The sequence below is a fragment of the Sinohyriopsis cumingii genome, chromosome 12, assembly GCF_028554795.1.
Source record: "Sinohyriopsis cumingii isolate HCF-2022 chromosome 12, ASM2855479v2, whole genome shotgun sequence".
Taxonomy (NCBI): Eukaryota; Metazoa; Mollusca; class Bivalvia; order Unionida; family Unionidae; genus Sinohyriopsis; species Sinohyriopsis cumingii.
This window is the reverse complement of record NC_142972.1, coordinates 122,257,369-122,278,175: the sequence shown is the minus strand read 5'-3', so window position 1 is coordinate 122,278,175 and position 20,807 is coordinate 122,257,369. Positions and strand designations below refer to the sequence as shown.

The 20,807-nt window shown below is 35.3% G+C and overlaps 1 protein-coding gene across 2 annotated transcripts in view; it reads left to right on the top strand.

Moving 5' to 3' along the window:
• The window catches only part of LOC149787366 (protein disulfide-isomerase TMX3-like), a 337,613-nt gene that overhangs the window by 52,197 nt on the left and 264,609 nt on the right, over window positions 1-20,807 (top strand). The window lies entirely within an intron of this gene.

The following is a 20,807-nucleotide window of genomic DNA, read 5'->3' as shown; positions in this document are numbered from 1 at the left end:
ATAGCCCACAAATGTAACAGAAAAATGGAAGAAAGCAAAACTGCTGAGTACATGTATGTACTGTCTCCTTAATGGTTTATGGCTTGTCACTACCTGGTCTTACACACCTTGGTAGCTACAGAGGAGATTTTGTTACCGTATTTCATGTTATTTTTCGTACACGGAAAAATAATTATTAATTTCAGTGTGCAAAAAATTATATATAAAATAAAAATTATCATTTGGTGCTACTGACCATGTACAAAAATTAAAGGGTTCGTACCTGAACACACGCTACTTGACAACCTAACGGTGCAAACGTACAAAGTAAATGTATATTTTCTGTCTCATTCTGCTCTCAACTCAAGAATCTAATTGCGGTAAAAATAAAAGTACTCCAAGAGTTTTTGTTGTTATTAGTGACTGAAAGAGAGAGGGAGAGAGAGGGTGTGAGACGATTATGTCTAAGTGTGCAAACTCATCTGCATTTGGAGCATATGTAGTTGTTATGTTGTATAATGTTGGCAGGATGATTAAGATGGTCTGAACATGTATTAGTTATGGGTATTATTTATTGGTAAACGATATGAGTCCACATTGTCAAGAAATTTAGTGCAGCTTGCATTTTTGATTAACAATAAACAATCAAATTGCAATAAAAAATAAAGAACTTGAAATCATGTTTTAGTTAATGCATGCGAGCGCACGCACATATGTGTGTGTGTGTGTGAGAGACCATCTTTATTCAGGGTGGTTTTTATTTGTAGCATTTGCAAAGAGAAAAAAAATGACTGGTACCTGACGATTGTGATAATCCTCATGTATTACGACCCTACTATATTCCATTATCAATAAACACCGCTAAATCAACAATTCATTCATGTTTTAATTATGATGTACATTGTCACAACAACCACGTGGTTATGCAGTGTTATTTACACAGTAATTAAACATGCTTAGCCTTTGGGTTATTCCAGTTGAAACCAGATTGAGTGCAAGAATCGACAGAAGAGGTCAAACCAGCAAGGCTGCTAGTAGGGAAATGAAAATCTGTCACTGTACTATTGAAGCCGTTGTCCATACAGCAGATGTTTTAAGGGCAAGCTATCATACACATTATTTGTTATTCGAATTCACTAATAAAGATAATAGTGGGGTATATCGTAGAATAGATTTTCAATAAAATGTTAATTATATCGAAGTCAAAACAGAACAAGTACTTAAAAGATTGTATATGTATTTTTTACGAATCGATTTAACATATTTACGATAGAAAATAACTAGGTTTTTATATTTTATGTTTGTATGACTGTAATGAAACAATAAGACATGTTGACCAATGGTCTGTGGTCTTCATTTTAGCTTGTACTGAGATGTCATTTTTGTTGGATAAGAAAACATCAAAGGTTTTCTGAACTAATTTTAAAATGTGTGTGGTGTTTTGTTACGGTGACAGACTTAATCAGGAGAACTAATTAAAGATAATATTTAAAGGTATGGTCTGTGAAGTCCTTTGTCCATTTGTTAATAAACACCAGTAGATATTGCAGTGACAATAAGAGCTTATGCACATGGGCGCCCGCAGGATTTTGGCGGGGGGGGGGGGGGGCAGTCAGTTATGGCCAGGAGAGTTGGCATAGTAAGCTCAAATTAAAGCTAATAGTCATTGATAATATCATAAAATAAGTCATATTTGAGTCATTGATAATGTAGTAAAATGAGTCATATATCAGTCATTGATAATAGCATTATGCAAAAGCATATCTTGGTCTGTAATTATAACAAATTGTATGAGGGTAGAATGGTGTGTTATACAAATTTACTTTATCCCTTTATTACAATTTCTACAAATCTTTTTTCCTTATTATGCTCATGAGGAACACTCAAAAGATCACCTGCCCATTCCGAAAAAAGTTCTTTTCTCTTTCACTTGCCCTGACCTCAGTTTCGCTTGCCTCAGGCAGCCAGGCAGCCATTAATGTTGAGCCCTGCATCATGGTGTTAATCAGAAATTCAAAGATAAGCCTGGATGTTCCACAAGTCTCCATGTTCCACAAGTCTCCATGCATTATTAATAAAGGGTTTTCCGCAGTTTCAGAACAGATTTCTCCTCAAGCGTTTGTGTAATAATTTACCTACAGTTTTATTCTGACCTTGTTTCAACATTTATTAGTGAAAGTGTTTTTGTATTTTCCTTTTACTCTTGTACTTTCTCTTGTAAGCCACCATCGTGTGTGAAATGCATCACTGGCAAAACTATTCTGCTGCTGTATATCTAAATCATGAAATTGCTGATTTGCATATTTTTTGTCAGAAATAGGTTATCTATAGCCTTGAATGTGTTAGATTTGCTGATTCTGTGAAAAATAGTAAAGTTGGATGCAGTAAACTGTGAAAGTTTCAGCATGCATAGGGTATAGGAATAATACCTCAATGCTAGGATAGCATAGGGCATAGGAATATTACGGCAATGCTAGGATTGCATAATGTATTGGAATAATACCTCAATGCTAGGATAGCATAGGGTATAGGAATAATACCTCATTGTTAGGATAGCATAGGGTATAGGAATAATACCTCAATGCTAGGATAGCATAGGTATAGGAATAATACCTCAATGCTAGGATAGCATAGGGTATAGGAATAATACCTCATTGCTAGGTTATCCTAGGGTATAGGAATAATACCTCATTGCTAGGATAGCCTAGGGTATAGGAATAATTCCTCGTTGCTAGGATAGCATAGGGTATACAAATAATACCTCAATGCTAGGAGAGCATAGAGTATAGGAATAATACCTCATTGTTAGGATAGCATAGGGTATAGGAATAATACCTCAATGCTAGGATAGCATAGGGTATAGGAATAATACCTCAATGCTAGGATAGCTTAAGGTATAGGAATAATACCTCAATGCTAGGATAGCATAGGGTATAGGAATAATGCCTCATTGTTAGGATAGCATAGGGTATAGGAATAATACCTCAATGCTAGGATAGCATAGGGTATAGGAATAATACCTCATTGCTAGGATAGCCTAGGGTATAGGAATAATACTTCATTGCTAGGATAGCCTAGGGTATAGGAATAATACGTCACTGCTAGGATAGCATAGGTATAGGAATAATACTTCAATGCTAGGATAGCATAGGGTATAGGAATATTACACCAATGCTAGGATAGCATAGGGTATAGGAATAAAAACCTCATTGCTCTGATAGCATAGGGTGTAGGAATAATACCTCATTGCTAGGATAGCATAGGGTGTAGGAATAATGCCTTGTTGCTAGGAAAGCCTGGGGTGTAGAAATAATACCTCATTGCTAGGATAGCCTAGGGTATAGGAATAATACCTCATTGCTAGGGTAGCCGGGGGTATAGGAATAATACTTCATTGCTAGGATAATCTAGGGTATAGGAATAATACCTCATTGCTAGGATAGCATAGGGTATAAGAATAATACCTCATTAATAGGATATCATAGGGTGTAGGAATAATTCCTGATTGCTAGGATATCATTGGGTGTAGGAATAATACCTCATTGCTAGGATAGCATTTGGTGTAGGAATAATACCTCGTTGCTAGGATAGCATAGGGTATAGGAATAATACCTCTTTGATAGGATATCATAGGGTGTAGGAATAATTCCTCATTGCTTGGATAGCATTGGGTGTAGGAATAATACCTCATTGCTAGGATATCATTGGGTGTAGGAATAATACCTCATTGCTAGGATAGCATTGGGTGTAGGAATAATACCTCATTGCTAGGATAGCATTGGGTGTAGGAATAATACCTCATTTGCTAGGATAGCCTTGGGTATAGGAATAATTTCTCATTGCTAAGATAGCCTAGGGTATAGGAATAATACCACATGCTAGGATAGCCTTGGGTATATGAATAATTCTTCATTGCTAGGATAGCCTAGGGTATAGGAATAATTTCTCATTGCTAGGATAGCCTAGGGTGTAGGAATAATACCTCATTGCTAGGATAGCCTAGGGTATAGGAATAATACCTCATTGCTAGGATTGTATACAGTATAGGAATAATACTTCATTTCTAGGATTGTATACAGTATAGGAATAATACCTCATTGCTAGGATAGCCTAGGGTATAGGAATAATACCTCATTGCTAGGATTGTATACAGTATAGGAATAATACTTCATTTCTAGGATTGTATACAGTATAGGAATAATACCTCATTGCTAGGATGGCATAGGGTATAGGAATAATACCTCATTGATAGGATATCATAGGGTGTAGTAATAATTCCTCATTGCTTGGATAGCATTGGGTGTAGGAATACCTCATTGCTAGGATAGCATTGGGTGTTGGAATAATACCTCATTTGCTAGGATACCCTTGGGTATAGGAAAATTCCTCATTGCTAAGATAGCCTAGGGTATAGGAATAATACCTCATTGCTAGGATAGCATTGGGTATATGAATAATTCTTCATTGCTAGGATAGCCTGGGGTATAGGAATAATACCTAATTTCGAGGATAGCCTTGGGTATATGAATAATTCTTCATTGCTAGGATAACCTAGGGTATAGGAATAATTCCTCATTGCTAGGATAGCCTAGGGTATAGGAATAATACCTTATTGCTAGGATAGCCTAGGGTATAGGAATAATACCTCATTGCTAGGATAGCCTAGGGTATAGGAATAATACCTCATTGCTAGGATAGCATTGGGTATAGGAATAATACCTCATTGCTAGGATTGTATACAGTATAGGAATAATACCTCATTTCTAGGACTGTATACAGTATAGGAATAATACCTCATTTCTAGGATTGAATACAGTATAGGAATAATACCTCATTACTAGGATTATAAACCTGCTACTGAGTTTTAAATAAATAACTTAGAGTTTGTTACATAGATCAATGAAACTTGATGAAATTAGTTTGTAGTGTCAGCAATGCTTATTGGATTCAACCTTGCAAAAAATTACAAGTCAGCAGATGCAGATCTTCTTCCAATATAGCCAGTAAGTTGCCATATGTAAAACAGATTGGTTGTTTTCCAGTTGGCACCTGTTAATGTAATTCTACCTGGTTTTATATTTATGCAAGTTCTTGGCACACATTCCACTATTGTTTGAAGTTGATAATCAGTTGTAATAAAATTTAGGTATAATGGTATTGACCCACTGGTTAAACCTGTATTAGACATCCAATTACATGAAAAATCCCCACATTTTCTCAGAATTTTATGGCTGCATATTACATATTAGTTTCTAGTAGAAGTTTGGTTGAATGGAAATCAAGAATGTGTCTCATCAAGATAGATAATTGCATAATAGAAATAACTCATATGGCATTTTTGTACCAGATAGCATACAGTAACAGTTTGTATATCACACTTATTTTGAAGACATTGCAGGTTTTGCTGTTTTTGTTTGGTAGTTCCATTTTATTGTGAACACTTTTGTCAGGGACAGGAAAAAAATCCTTGAAATAAAGAGGTTTTTGGTTATGGACAAGTAAATGCATTATTTACCGATTATTTGATACTGCACTAGATTTACTTGTGTGTGGTGTGAAGTGTAATAACATAAGCTGTCATAGAATAGTTGTGCATTCATGTTCTTCCTATATTCTGCACCACTTAGGTTGGTAACGACCAGCTGTCATGATCTACTAATGCAATTCATTTATGGGGTGGGTGTAACATTTTTTCATGCTTTTGATGCAAAAGATGATGTTTCTTAAATGTCAGTTACTAATTTCAGGCTATGCTGCTAATAGAAGAGGTTAACTGTTTCTTTGCAGGTCAGGTCTTGTTTGGAGTTGGCATTTAAAATTTTTGGAGTTGGGGTTTATAAATAGGTGTGCTTTAAAGCAAAAATGAAATCCACCAAGAACTGGTACTCATGGAGAAAAAGTAAATTCAAAGTATAATCAGTTTCGTAATGGGTTGCATTCACCTTGTAAGTTGATGTACAAATGGTTGTTGTTGTTGTTGTTGTGGGGTTTAACGCCATTTTTCAGCGCGATAGGGCTATACATGGCGGCCAGTATTAATGGTGGAGGAAGAACCCGGAAAACCCCGGAAAGAACCACCGACCCACGAGAAGCTACTGGCAAGCTTTCTCACATGCCCACATTGGCTGAATCTTAGACTCGAACCGCCGCAGACATAGGTGAGATGGCAGTGATCCGTAACGAAGAGCGCTTTAGACCACTCGGCCACTCGGGGCCCCTGTACAAATGGTGACCCTTCAGATATCACCTTGTCTGGTCTGCATTCCTTGTAAACTCCAAAGGTAGCAAAGCCCAAGGGACTTGGAAAATCATATCCTTATATTCAAATTTCACTATAGCAGAGCTAAACTATTATATTAAAGTACTTGAAATGGCCTTTCATTGTTTTTTGTTTTATCCAACATTTTGTTACATGTGACTTTGTTATAAACAAAGAATACTGTACTGAATAACTTGATCTTTTCTTAAACTGGAGATGTACAGTACACATAGGTATGAAAGTTCTTTGGGATTTTATGGGTCAAAATTGAATGGAGGTGTACAAATAATAAATGACTAGTTTTCACTTCATACAGTAAAGATTCTGCTGTTGAAATGCCCCTGAACAATCAAACCAGCCCTAGCAGTTACTTTTACTACACAAGCACCTGTCTAAAACAACCAAATGTGTTCTAGTAGTTTACCGTTACTATGAAAGCACCTGTTTTGAACAACCAAACCTGCCCTAGTAGTTACCTTTACTACACACCTGTTTTCCCTACAGCTTAACTTTAAATGCCCTAAAATATTTCCAGCATCAAAAATGGGGGTATTTAAGCTACAAAACAAACTGAAGCTTATGAGGGATTGACAATCTCTGTATTCTTGATCTTTGTTAAATGGACAACGGCTTTATGTATTGCCTTCTATATTTTGTTTTAGTTACATTTTATAGAATATTAGCTTTGACCTTTTATATTTCATCTTGTGTACTTCATTTCATGTTTACATTTATTTCAAATGATTTACCTTCCTAAAGTTGGTATGGTTCTAGGGGCTGTTAAATGCTAATACATCCATCCATTCATCCATCTATACAGGAATAATAAGAATAGCCCCACTGTATGAATCTCAGTACACAATACTGGTATTTGTCAAAGTATACTTTACACTGAGATGTGCAGTCAAATACATCCTAAGTGAATATGAATGCTAGTATATGTAGGGTTTTAAAGTACATCAGCACAAACTTGGTTACATTGTGTTGATTAAATTTAGGTATTAAAAAAATCATATAAAACAAAGATAAAGGCAAAGAACAGGAGTAAAGTCATTAAAATTTGATGTAAATTTCATTTATTAAAACCACCCTTGTAAACTGTCAAAGACCTCAGCTGGAACACTGTCCATAGATGCATCCCAGGGTAATAAGGTTGACTCCAATCACCTCTTTTTGAAATGCAGGAAGACACAATAAGGTCTATTCTCTATCTCTGTACAGGCAGGGGAAATATTTAAGTAATATAGCTCAGATTCAGATCTGCCTACTCATTGTGCAGTGACAGGTCTGGGTCAGATGCAGTTTTGATTGCTCTTTATGCAATGACAGGTCTGGGTTAGATCCAGTTCTGACTGTTCATTATGCAGTGACAGGTGTGGGTCAGATGCAGTTATGATTGCTCATTATGCAGTGACAGGTGTGGGTCAGATGCAGTTATGATTGCTCATTATGCAGTGACAGGTGTGGGTTAGATGCAGTTCTGACTGCTTATTGTGCAGTGACAGGAGTGGGTCAGATGCAGTTCTGACTGGTCATTGGGCAGTGACAGGTCTGGTTCAGATGCAGTTCTGACTGGTCATTGGGCAGTGACAGGTCTGGGTCAGATGAAGTTGTGACTGCTCATTGTGCAGTGACAGGTCTGGGTCAGGTGAAGTTCTGACAGCTCATTGTGCAGTGGCAGGTCTGGGTCAGATGAAGTTGTGACTGCTGATTGTGCAGGTCTGGGTCAGATGCAGTTCTGACCACTCATTATGCAGTGACAGGTCTGGGTCAGGTGAAGTTCTGACAGCTCATTGTGCAGTGGCAGGTCTGGGTCAGATGAAGTTGTGACTGCTGATTGTGCAGGTCTGGGTCGGATGCAGTTCTGACTGCTTATTATGCAGTGACAGGTCTGGGTCAGATGCACTTCTGACATCTCATTGTGCAATGGCAGGTCTGTGTGAGATTCAGATCTACTGGCTTTATGCAGTCCTCAGGCTTTTCTATTTGCAGTTGGAGGTGGGCAATACATGAGCAAATAAGGTGTGTGCAATAAATGTTTATCCATTGCACAATCTGGGAGACTCATTAGTGATATACCTCAGTTGAAATAGGTGCACCAGTGCCTTGGAGAGCAGAATAAATAAAAGCAATTTTCAATAGCAGTGCAGTGGGGTTGGGAATGAATTAGTAATAGAGATAGATTAAGTTATGTCAGTGAACACTTTCTTTAATTATCATTAGTGATGAGGAAAATGGGTAGTGCAGTGTAACACTCCACAGCCTGTGATTTGTTAAACTTTTTTTCCAAAGTGATGATGAACATGGAAACTTGAGTGTTGCACCGCTGTTCTATCTATTACATATGTACCTGGTTCTTTAAAAACATTCTTGGTCTATTGTATAATACTTTCAATGTACATATTCTATTATCCGTCTATTGTCATATTGGTTATGGTCTCAGTCCTGTGCCCTGATGGATAATTGAAGTTTTACTGTACATGGGTATTGAGTAATAAATTTGGCATAAAATGAATGTGAAAGATGTCATATATCACATACAAAAGATGTCATATATCACATGACTACAGTCATTGATTTCTTTCTGTTAACAGCAAGAGAGTGTGATTAAATAGTTTTGATGTCTGTGCAGATGACAACGACATGATGGCTTAGCTTTGATTGCTGACATGACAATATTTATTACTTAATGATATGATGTTACACATGGAATATCATATAGGAAATGATGTACAAATGAGTGGGACATGATGCCTTAGCCATGACTGCTGACATGACAATATTTTGTATGTAATGATATAATATTTCACATGGAATATCATAAATGAAACGACATGAAGATGAGTGGGACATGATGACTTTTGTCTCAAATGATAACAATATTTCATGTGTCATAGAGTGATATTACACATGGAATATATTACACAGATAACCTGTCCCAACTGTCACCTTTACATAGCCATCATCTGGTCACAACAGCGATTTTAATTTCTGCAGCTTTAATATGTAAAAATCATGTATATAACGGTAACATGCTCATGCAGTTTGTGGCCAGGTGTTTCCTGATCAGAAATGTTTTTTTTTCTTTAAGGTGTCACTGGAGTGAATCATCAGTTACTGCTCTATGGATGCAAATTAAAATTTTAATTTGAGGAAGGCATTGTTTAGATAAAGGAATGAAATATGAATTGATATGTAAGATTTCTTATCAATATGTCAAATTTGAAAGCAAGGCAGTTTTTATTATTGTTGTTGTTGTGGGGTTTAACACCATTTTTCAGCACATGATAGGCTGTACATGGCGGCCAGTATTAATGGTGGAAGAAGAACCCAGGAAAACCCTGGAAAGAACCATCAACCCACGAGAAGCTAATGGCAAGCTTTCTCACATACCCACATTGGCTGAATCCGAGACTTGAACTCACGCAGACAGAGGTGAGATGGCAGTGATCCGTAATGGAGAGCACTTTAGACTACTCGTCTACATGGGGCCCTTTTTATTATTGTAGAGAGAGGTTGGTTCAAAACAATTTGTTAGCTGGATGATGGGAAATATAGTCATATAGTCACAGCAGTGACAGTGTGTCAGGTATTGTCTGCAATCTTAATTTTATATATTTGATAAAAACGGTTAATCTTTGAGGAGAGCTATGAATTCATCCCATTTCATTAGTGTCAGGTGTTTTGAGCTGAAGGTACATTGAGTTTATTTTCATCACAGGCCTTTGATATAAGCAGACTCTTTTGGGCACCTGGTTAATCCAAATATTGTTTGAAATGAGAGCACCTATTCAAGCCCAATTTATGCATGTTGGCCAAACAAATAGTTAGTCCTCCATTTCAGAGTTTTAATGTAGTATGTCAGTTAGTAGTGAAATTAGTGACTTTTCATGGTGTACACCACAAAGATCAACAACTTATTATAAAGATTTAGTGAATAAATAATTAATAAGTTGGATTAAAGTGAGCAGGATACACTGATATTGTGTGGCATATCAACTATATGAAATAATATACACCTGATTGGTTCATGGTGAATTTTGCCTTGGCTGACAATATAACAGTACTTTTCACGTATTTACACTGATGTGGTATTTCACATGGAATATCAGACCTATACAATTTATGGAAACAATATATATATATATATATATATATATATATATATATTGTGCTTAACCTTTATCCATAATTGTACACTGTAAGGGTCATATGTAAACAACATATTTAGTTGGCTTTTAGTTCAGGACCTTGGTTTTTACCCTGGAAATTTTGTTGTCTGTTGATTTTTTGTAAATATGTTGACATAGCTTTTTGACCAACATCGTGGTCATCTTAATGTGTCTTAGGTTTTTATTAAAGGTTTTGATATTCAAAATTTATCATTAATATTTAAGTATCAGTCTTAGAGGAATCACTTTTAGTTGTGTTCAGATATAATTTGAGATTAATTATTTAAGTTATTCATTGGAATTACAAAGTATTCATTTACTGTTTCAGCTATAACATTACCTTGGGATTAATGTAAATTCATTCAAAGACATATCATTGTGAGACAGCAAGACTATGACAAATCCTCTGATGATATTGACAATAGATACTATGACAAATCCTCTGTTGATATTGACAATATATACTATGACAAATCCTCTGAAACAAAGGCATGATATTGACAATATATATGTTACTATGACAGAATTACAAGAAATTAACATGCTGTTTAAAAGAGAGTTGACTGTAGTGTTATGACTCTATGGTCTTCAACTATATAACAGAAAAAATAAATGAAACAAGTCTTGTAAAATTCAACAAATAATTTAATTCTCCAAGTTACAAAGTGAAAATTTAAGAGGAACTGCCAAATATTCCTAAAGGTCTATCACTAGTCCAAAAGTATAGAATGTTCCGGATGAATTCCAATCTTGAGTGTGTGTGTGTGTGTGCCAATGTGCCTATTTATTGTCAATATCATCAGAGAATTTGTCTTAGTATCTATGTCAATATCATCAGAGGATTTGTCATAGTCTTGCTGTCTCACAATGATATGAATCTTACAAACTGAATAGACCCAGATCTGCCATTGCATTATGAATCTTTGTAGTTTGCAGTTGGTCTTCACTTAAAGGCAAAGATATATTAGTGTACTAGAAATAATGCATATTTGTTGCCACACAAATGCTTTCAGAGTTTGCAACCTGAAAATTCCATTATAAAAATCACATTTACCACTGAAAATATTTGTGCACATCAGTTTTCTGTTGGAACCCAAATATTCTGTTGAAATGAATATCTCTGTAATCACAGTTTAGTGTACCTCTCATTCTTATAATAGGGTTCATTCCAGCTGGCATATTCAGTTGTACTATACAAAAATGTCAGAATTTCATGTGGTGATTGATTACATCATGTTTTGCCTTTCTAAAACTCTTTTATTTTTAAAGTTTTTTTAAGCTCTGCTGGTCAAAGACCAGACAAGCTAATGGGATGGCCCGTTGTCCATCTTTCTTTGTCTATTGTCCATACAGCCATTAGCACAAGGTTGTTTTCACTGCTTCTCTTAAGTTGCAAGGAGAATTGCCATGAAACTTACACACATTCAGCCAAAGTGAAAATCATGTAATTGCTGCTCCTACAGAATGAATCATCACACTAAGACAGGGTTTTCAATAAAAGACTTCTTATGATGTCTAGTTGGTTCTTAATATTAAACAGTGCTGATTTGACCACAACTGACCACAACTGCAGCTGTCTTGAAATCCTGTTGCTGTTTCTTCTCAATGGAAAGTCATGTTGACAAGATTTCATCAGGTGACTTTTTATGATATATACTGGGTCCTGAATGAAAATGATTCTGTGGCATCTTGAAAATTATTTTTATTACTATTCCATCTAACTGGATGGTCACACTGACATGGGGTTTCACCAAGACTTCTGTGATACCTAGTTGGTCCTAAATAAAAATGATGCTGATCTTCTATCTAATGTGGCTGACATGATGGGCTGTCTTGAAAATCTTGCTGTTGTTGATCCTTAATGGATGGTTATATTGACATGAGGTGTTTGTAAGAAGACTTCGGTTGATATTTAGTTGGTACTAAATGAGAATGATGCTGACCTTACAATTCACTATGTCCACAATAGCAGCCGACTTGAAAGTCTTGTTTTCCTACTCCTAAATGGAAAATCATATCAACATAGGGTTTTCACAAGAAGACTAATTATGAAAGCTGTTTGGTCCTGAAAGAAAATGGTGCCAGTCTGACCACAGATATTGCTGCCACAATGAGCATATTGAAAATCTTGTCACTGATTCTCCTTAAAGGATGTCATATCATTTAGGGTTTTTCAGCAAAAGACTAATTATGATATCTAATAATAATAATAATAATAATGAGGACTTTGTATAGTGCCTGATCTTTTGAAGCTCTAAGCGCTTTACAACATTACACAACACCTATAAGATAAAAAACATATATAATGATATGGTTACAAAAACAAACACCATGAAATTAGAAACATAAAAAACATGCTGAAAATATTTAGGGTAGGAAACATTATTAGGTCTTTAAGTTTGTTCTTGCAGTTCATTATCTTTGGCTGCTTAAAGAAATCAACATATATCCATGTCAAATCTTTTGCATGCTGTTGCATGTGTAGGCTCTTTCAAACAGTAACAAGAAAAGAGTGAAGACAACAAGCTTTGTGAAATTTTGAAAATAATTTATTTCCCTAGAAAAACGAGGTAAAAAATGAGAAAAAGAACTTAGGGTTTTACGCATCAAATCCAGAAATAATCCAAGAATTAACAATATTAGTCCTAATAATAAAAAGTCCAAATGAAACTGAGTTTGAATCCTGATGAAATCCAAAATGGAAGGCGATAATGTATGCTGTGGTCAGCTTCGTACTGATGTGTCAACAGTTCTTTGTTGAATCACAGTAAATAATATTCCAGTGTTTGAAATCTATGTAACTTTCACCAACTGTCTTTGTCCTAGAATTAATTTAGAGCTCGAGTATTTCCAGGGAAAAGCAATCTCTTGGAATCCAAACAATTTGAAGAAAACAAAATAATTAACCCAAAAGAACTGGTCACAACATAAAACACTTTAACTTTTCAAGTGTAAAGGCAAGTAATGAGTATTCTTTTTCAAAACATCAATAATAAGTCTAGCCATGATGCAAAACAGATGCCCGGGTGTGGGTCAATCCACTGGAAAAACCTAATTGATACATGTTATTTATCATGTACTCCAAGTATGGCCTCGATTTCACTTTATGAATCTTACTCTGAGAAAGAATAATTTTTAAAAAAAGTTGTTTACTTCAACTCGTACTGATTCTGAATCAGGGTCAGGAACTTAGGTCAGGATTGAATTCAAAGTTTCTATTATTAGTTGTTTATGAAAAACAGTCAGGTCAAATATAACTAAACTGAATTTCTGGAAAATGTCAGATCCAGTAAATAAAGTTACATTACAATAGCATCTGATGGAGAAAAAAATTAAAACTAACAAACAAACAATTAAATTAAATCAAATATAGATTGAATCAAATATACCTAACAATGCTGTCTACTCTTTGTTACAGCAGAAGAACAGTTTGTATTTCTAATAATGGGCACTTGTCTACACTTACATTTATTGGCCTTTTTTGATTAAAAATAGTGGATCTAACTATATAAAGGGATATAATTCAGATTTTAATCCTAAGATGAAATTATTAGACTCAGAATTATTACCTCCTCTGATTTTAATTATTAGTTTTTTTAGTGTAGTACTTGAAACAAAATCATTTCAGTAGAATGTTCATAAAAGTCATTGCTTAACATAATATGACCAAATGTAATTGAGATCATTATTGCATAAAGGACTTTTAAATTTGTTCATGTGATGCTGATTGATCATCAGATATGGCCAACTTTATACTAAAAGTAGAAAAACCTTTAGTCAACAGATACTCATAAACCACCAAACAGAAGTCAGCCAAATTTGACTGAAAACATGACATGATGGGCATTTAGATTTGTACACAAGATTCAGCCAGTGTTGCTACAGATAAATTTGTACTAAGATGCTTCCAGTGCTGCTACAAATAGATTTGTACAAAAGATGCGGCCAGTGTTGCTACAAATCGCTTTGTTCAAAAGATGTATCCAGTGTTGCTGCAAATAGATTTGTACAAAAGATGCATCCAGTGTTGCTACAAATAGATTTGTACAAAAGATGCGGCCAGTGTTGCTACAAATAGATTTGTACAAAAGATGCGACCAGTGTTGCTACAAATAGATAAACTGTTTTCACTGACTTCTAAAAAGGTGCTGAACGGAATTTTATCAAATTTAACAGAAAGTACTATGACATGAAGGGGTTTAAAATGAATGCAAATGAGGTTGATTCACCACCAGAGATATAGAAAAACCATTAAGTAACATTGTCTCAAACATCACTCAACAGATATGAGCCAGTGTTTGATAAAAAGCACCATTGCACAAAAGGTTTCCAAATTTGTACAGGTGATTCTTGTAAGCATGATACTGTTTAGACTTTTTAAATTTATACAAATGATGATGATCTGCCATCACATATGGCGACATTGCTAAAAATATATAAACATTTAAATAACTTCAAGAAAGAGAAACATTCAGCAGAATTTGACCAGTTTTGACAAAGCACCCTGGCAAGGATGCCTCTCTATGTTGGGCAGATGTTGCTAATGTTTCATGGCAAGGATGCCTCTCCATGTTGGGCAGATGTTGCTAATGTTTCATGGCAAGGATGCCTCTCTATGTTGGGCAAATGATGCTAATGTTTCATGGCAAGGATGCCTCTCCATGTTGGGCAAATGATGCTAATGTTTCATGGCAAGGATGCCTCTCCATGTTGGGCAAATGATGCTAATGTTTCATGGCAAGGATGCCTCTCTATTTTGGGCAAATGATGCTAATGTTTTATGGTAAGGATTCCTATCTATGTTGTGCAAATGATGCTAATGTTTCATGGCACGGATGCCTCTCAATGTTGGGCACATGATGCTAATGTTTCATGGCAAGGATGCCTCTCCATGTTGGGCAAATGATGCTAATGGCAAGGATGCCTCTCCATGTTGGGCAAATGATGCTAATGTTTCATGGCCAGGATGCCTCTCTATGTTGGGCAAGTGATGCTAATGTTTCATGGCAAGGATGCCTCTCTATGTTGGGCAAATGATGCTAATGTTTCATCAAATATGGTTGAAGATTAAAAAGAGGGAAAACTTCAACTATTGTTTTTGTAACATATGAAATCAACAGCATTGGAAAAAATTCAACAGAAAGCAATCCTATTGCCCCAGAAGTCTTGGCCGACTGCTATTGCCTATATGGCTATTAGAAAGGTCAGCTGGCCAACTGCTGTTGCCTTTATGGTTATTAGGAAGGTCAGCTGGCCAACTGCTGTTGCCTATATGGCTATTAGGAAGGTCAGCTGGCCAACTGCTGTTGCCTGTATGGCTGTTAGGAAGGTCAGCTGGCCAGCTGAGCTCATGGTATGGCCTTGCATGGAATGTGTATTGTGTGTCTTCTGTTATGCTATTTTAAATGACCAAATTTAAGAGTATGCATCCAATCTTGAATGTACTTAAAATTGATACAAATGATCCCAAATGGTACCACTCTGCCATCAAATATGGCTGCTCTACTAAAAATCAACAACATTTAAACAGCTTTATTTTTAGACGATTCAGCAGAATTTTATCAATTTTGATAGAAAGCATGGTAGCATAAAGGATTCTCAGTATTGGACAACTGCTTTTGTATTTGGCAGACAGGTGAGCAATCTCAGGCCTACAATCCTTGGTATTGCTGTTCATTGAAAGTTTAAAGAAGTTTCTCTTAACATATCATGTAGTATGTCATACTGTGTACTAGATATTGTTTGCATGCTGCAAATTTTTACCAAGTTTTATGCATCTAGTCCCTCCTAAAAGAACAAATTTTTTGTGTTTTATGAATCTAGTCCTTCCTAAAAACAAAATTTGTACCAGTTTTATGTATCCAGTCCTTCCTACAAACAAAATATTTGTTTTATGTATCAGTCCTGCCTACAAACAAAATGTTTGTTTTATGTATCCAGTCCTTCCTACAAACAAAATTTATATGCTATATACATCTAGTCCTGTTTGTTATGACTTTATGTAGCAGAAAGAGGAGAAATCAACAAGTTTAGTAAAATCAACAAACTATTTATTTCCTTAAGTTACAAAGTGAAAAATTCAAGAAACACTTAAGGTATTGTGAATTAAGTCCCACATAATCCTAAATGTCCTATCACAAATCCGAAAGTATAGAATGTTCTGAATGAATTTCAATAGTCTTGATGTACCAATAGTCTTCATGTACCAGTAGTCTTGAAGGTCCTGATATACCTTTGTACCACAATGATGCAGCCCAGAATGTCTTTGAATGAGTCTCAATAATTCCAAAATAATGTTTTAATCCAAAGTCAAAGAGTACTTTGTAATTCCAGTGAATAATTTAAATATGTATTCCTCTCAAATTATATCTAAACACAACTATAGATGATTCCACGGACTGATCTTAAAGCAGGATTTGTTCAGACATTTCGACCAATTCATCAACAAGGTTTTAGGCCTTGAACTCAGATTCTAATAAACATCTTGTTTACCGCTTACAATCATGGCAAACATCAGGTATCCTCAATCACAGACAAAATTCAAGCACACAATATAAATTAAATATACTTAACAATTTAAACAGCTTTATAACAATTAAAAGAAAATGCTCACTTGAATTTGACTAATTATGACACATGGTATCCTGTCATAGGGATATTTCAGTATTGATTTGCCATGAAATATGGATGAAGATTTTTTAAAACTCAAAAACTTGAAACGATTTTTTTCGATAGCAAACGCAGTCAACAGAATTTGAAAGAAAGCATCATATTGTTGTAGATTTCTTGTTAGAGGAAAGCAAGGATGTAACCTTTGTTCGGACTATTTTAGAACCAAAGATTATTTCACTTGCATTTTTTTTTTTTTTAAATTTAAAAAATCGGTTTTTTTAAACTGGATGCATACATTTCAATAGAACCAGTTACAAAAGATAATAAAATTATACATGTATGGGATTACAATGAATGATTTATAGACTGAACATTTCAGTAAAGAAAAGTATAAAATAGCAATAGTGGATTCTGCCCTCAGAGGTTTCCAGATTATATATCCAGAGGAAGGGCCCTAATGGGTAAGGACATTCCCCAGAATTCTTGTTGACTTCACAGATTAATTTCCCTTGTAATGCCTGTTAAGTGTATATACTTGAAGGATGGGGTTATGAACAGTTTCTAAGTTTATTAATTGTGGCCAAGTCTTAAGGGACTTGGGGAGATCAAGGGTCCCTGTAAAAATGGTCATGGAAGAAGGCATGATTCCTTCTATGGGACTGATACTCTACTAGCTGAACAGAATTCCCAGAAAATCAAGATAGTACTATTTCTTCATTTTAACTGCTATGTGTTGAAATGGTCTCTGATATTCTTCAGCGATAACAATATTTTCAAATTAACTTATGTGGTGGACATATTGGATGTCAGGTTGGCACCATATTAATTTAGGACCGATAAGACATCACAATCTTCTGGTGGACACCTGATGTTGATATGAATTCCCTTTCGGAGGAGCAGTGCTAACAAGATTTTCAAGGTAAGTGCCATGGTGACCATATCAGACTGGTACAGTTTCCATTTAGTACCAACTAGGTATCATAAGAAATCTTTTGGAGAAGCAAAATTTTGATGTCACCAGTCATCTAGAAGAAGTGATAACAAGACTTTGAAGATGGTCATTGTAGTAACCATAATTGAAGTTAGATTGCCATTTTTGTTTACAACCAGTTAGACATGATAAGAAGTTATTCACTGAAAACCCATTGCTGATATGACCATTCATCCAGGAGAAATAGTGATAACAAGATTTTCACTCTGGCCACTGTGACAGGCATATCTGAATAGAACCATATTTAGTTATGAACAACCACATACATATATCATAAAAAGTTTTTTTTTTATATAGTAAAATCCCTGTTGATTTAAACATGCATTCAGGAGGAGTTGAGATAATATTCGCAAGATGGCCACTGGCAGCCATATTGGACATCAGTTTGATACCATTTTCATTTAGGATTAACAAGACATCACTAGAAACCTTTTGGTGAAAACTCCATTTCAATATTATGATTTATTCTGAAGGATTATTGTTATCAAGATGGCTACTGTGGTGGTCATATTGGCCACCATTTTCATTATGACCATCAATACATTGTAAAACGTTTTCTGGTGACTTTTCCATTTAGAAGTAGTAGTGATAACAGGATTTCAAGATGGGCACTGTTGTTGCCATAATGGCCACTAGATTGGTACCACAGTGGCCACTAGATTGGTACCATAATGGCCACTAGATTGGTACCATAATGACCACTAGATTGGTACCATTTTCATGTAGGACCCAACAGTAATATTTTATGCATCTCATATTTTTTTTAATTGTTTTAATTGTTAATTGATAATAGACTTTAACCATCTTAAATGTTGCGCATCTTGGGTCAGGTCCAGTGGTACATTTTTTTTTATTAAGTCCCCAAACAGGTGTTTGAAGATGATAATAAAGGTTAGTTGTTGTTGCTAGTTTCTTTTTTCTTCTAAATCAGAGCTTGGCTATAAATATTTTTTAATAACAGTAGAATCAGAGACATCTTTGACATGCAGCTGTTTCTGGTCTGATCTTTATGTGCTATAACATTTCTCATTACATAATAGTCAGAGGGCTGAAAACTGTAAATCTTTTTTACAGTAAGGTATTTGTGCCAAATTTATCTTATATGTCCAATAACTTTAAGGAATTAATCAACTCTTTGAATAAACTTATTTCATTAGTCTAAATACAGTTTAGCTTGCACCTGCTGTACAAATAAAATAAACAAAATGAAGCAAAAATGATTAAACAAAGTCATCAGCAGAACCTATCTTTAGTCCATTCCAACATAATTGGGGACCAGCAAGCGCTACTAGGTTATGTATTGCCTGTAATCTGTTTTGTGTATTTTCTGGGAAGAAAAAGCGTTATTAATATGTAATAGGTATATAAACATGCCATGTAGTTCAATTTTTTTAACTTAGTAACTTAGTATAGCCACAGCTGTCTTTGTGAATGAATGTGAGACTCCTGCCATGCGCATGTTCAGTATTGCCACAGCTGTCCTTGTGAAATGAATGTGAGATTCCTGCCATGCGCATGTTCAATATTGCCACAGCTGTCTTTGTGAAATGAATGTGAGACTCTTGCCATGCGCGTGTTCAATATAGCCACAGCTGTCTTTGTGAATGAATGTGAGACTCTTGCCATGCGCATGTTCAATATTGCACTTTACATTGTGAGCAGGATCCTAAAAGCTCACAGTTTAATTGATATCTATGTTTATAATTAAATCCACTGATGAATCCACTTGTATGTGTAGAGACTGTTACTTCTAAATGATTACTGCATGGGAGGATGGGTGCTTTTTGATGTGACTTGGACTAAATCAGCATAGCTAAATACAGACCAATACTGCAGTCGGAAATAACAGTACAGCTTATTTGTTGTAGCTGGTTTTGGAAACAGATTGTAGCACGTGCTGTTTTTTTATCAACACATTGGAGGAAACACTGGGGTTTGCCTGAATTGGTAGTATATACAATATTGCCCATCCTGTAGTAATAATTACAGTTATGATATAGTCACAGTATGAAAATAATTTGCAACATCTGTTGCCTTGACAAAGTAACATTTTGGTGTTTATTTTTCCAATTTTATAGTAGCTAGTTTATTGATTTTTTAGCTTTTGGTCTCCAATTAATTTTTTCTTTGGATTGTTTGGGAAGGATGAGTATAAATGTGGTTTCTCATGAGTTATAGTCTCTCATAAATGTACAGAAGGGACAGTTTTCATGTACAAGTTGTTTTATTATCCTAAATGGAAGCCAGCCACAAAGTTTGGTCATGGACAAAACTCCTGAAGAAAGGTTATTCTGCACAACCCATTGTTCTTTTAAATACATGACCTTGACCTTGGACTGTCTGATCCCACAATCATTAGACCTGTTTCATACTTTAAGCACATGCCCTCCACAAACTTTGGTCATGGTTTGCAGTCTATAACTAGAGTTATTATCCCAAAACTATTTTCCTTCTTTCAGTCACTATGACCTGTACCTTAGACTTTTCAACCCCAAAAGTTGATAAACTTAATTTCTTACCGCAAGTGCAATAAATCCACAAAGTTTAGTGCAGGTCTGTAATGTAGAATTCAAAATAAATGTTCAGAAACTATATTTCTCCATTCAGTGCAGGTCTGTAATGTAAAACTCAAAATTAATGTTCAGAAACTATATTTCTATATTCAGTCAGAGACCTTGATCTTTGACCATTTAACACCAAAATCAATGGTTATTTTTTATTGTAAATACACAGGTAAATCATTCAAAAAGTTTAGCAATTGCAGATAGAGGAAAATGCAAAGCATTGTGTAGAA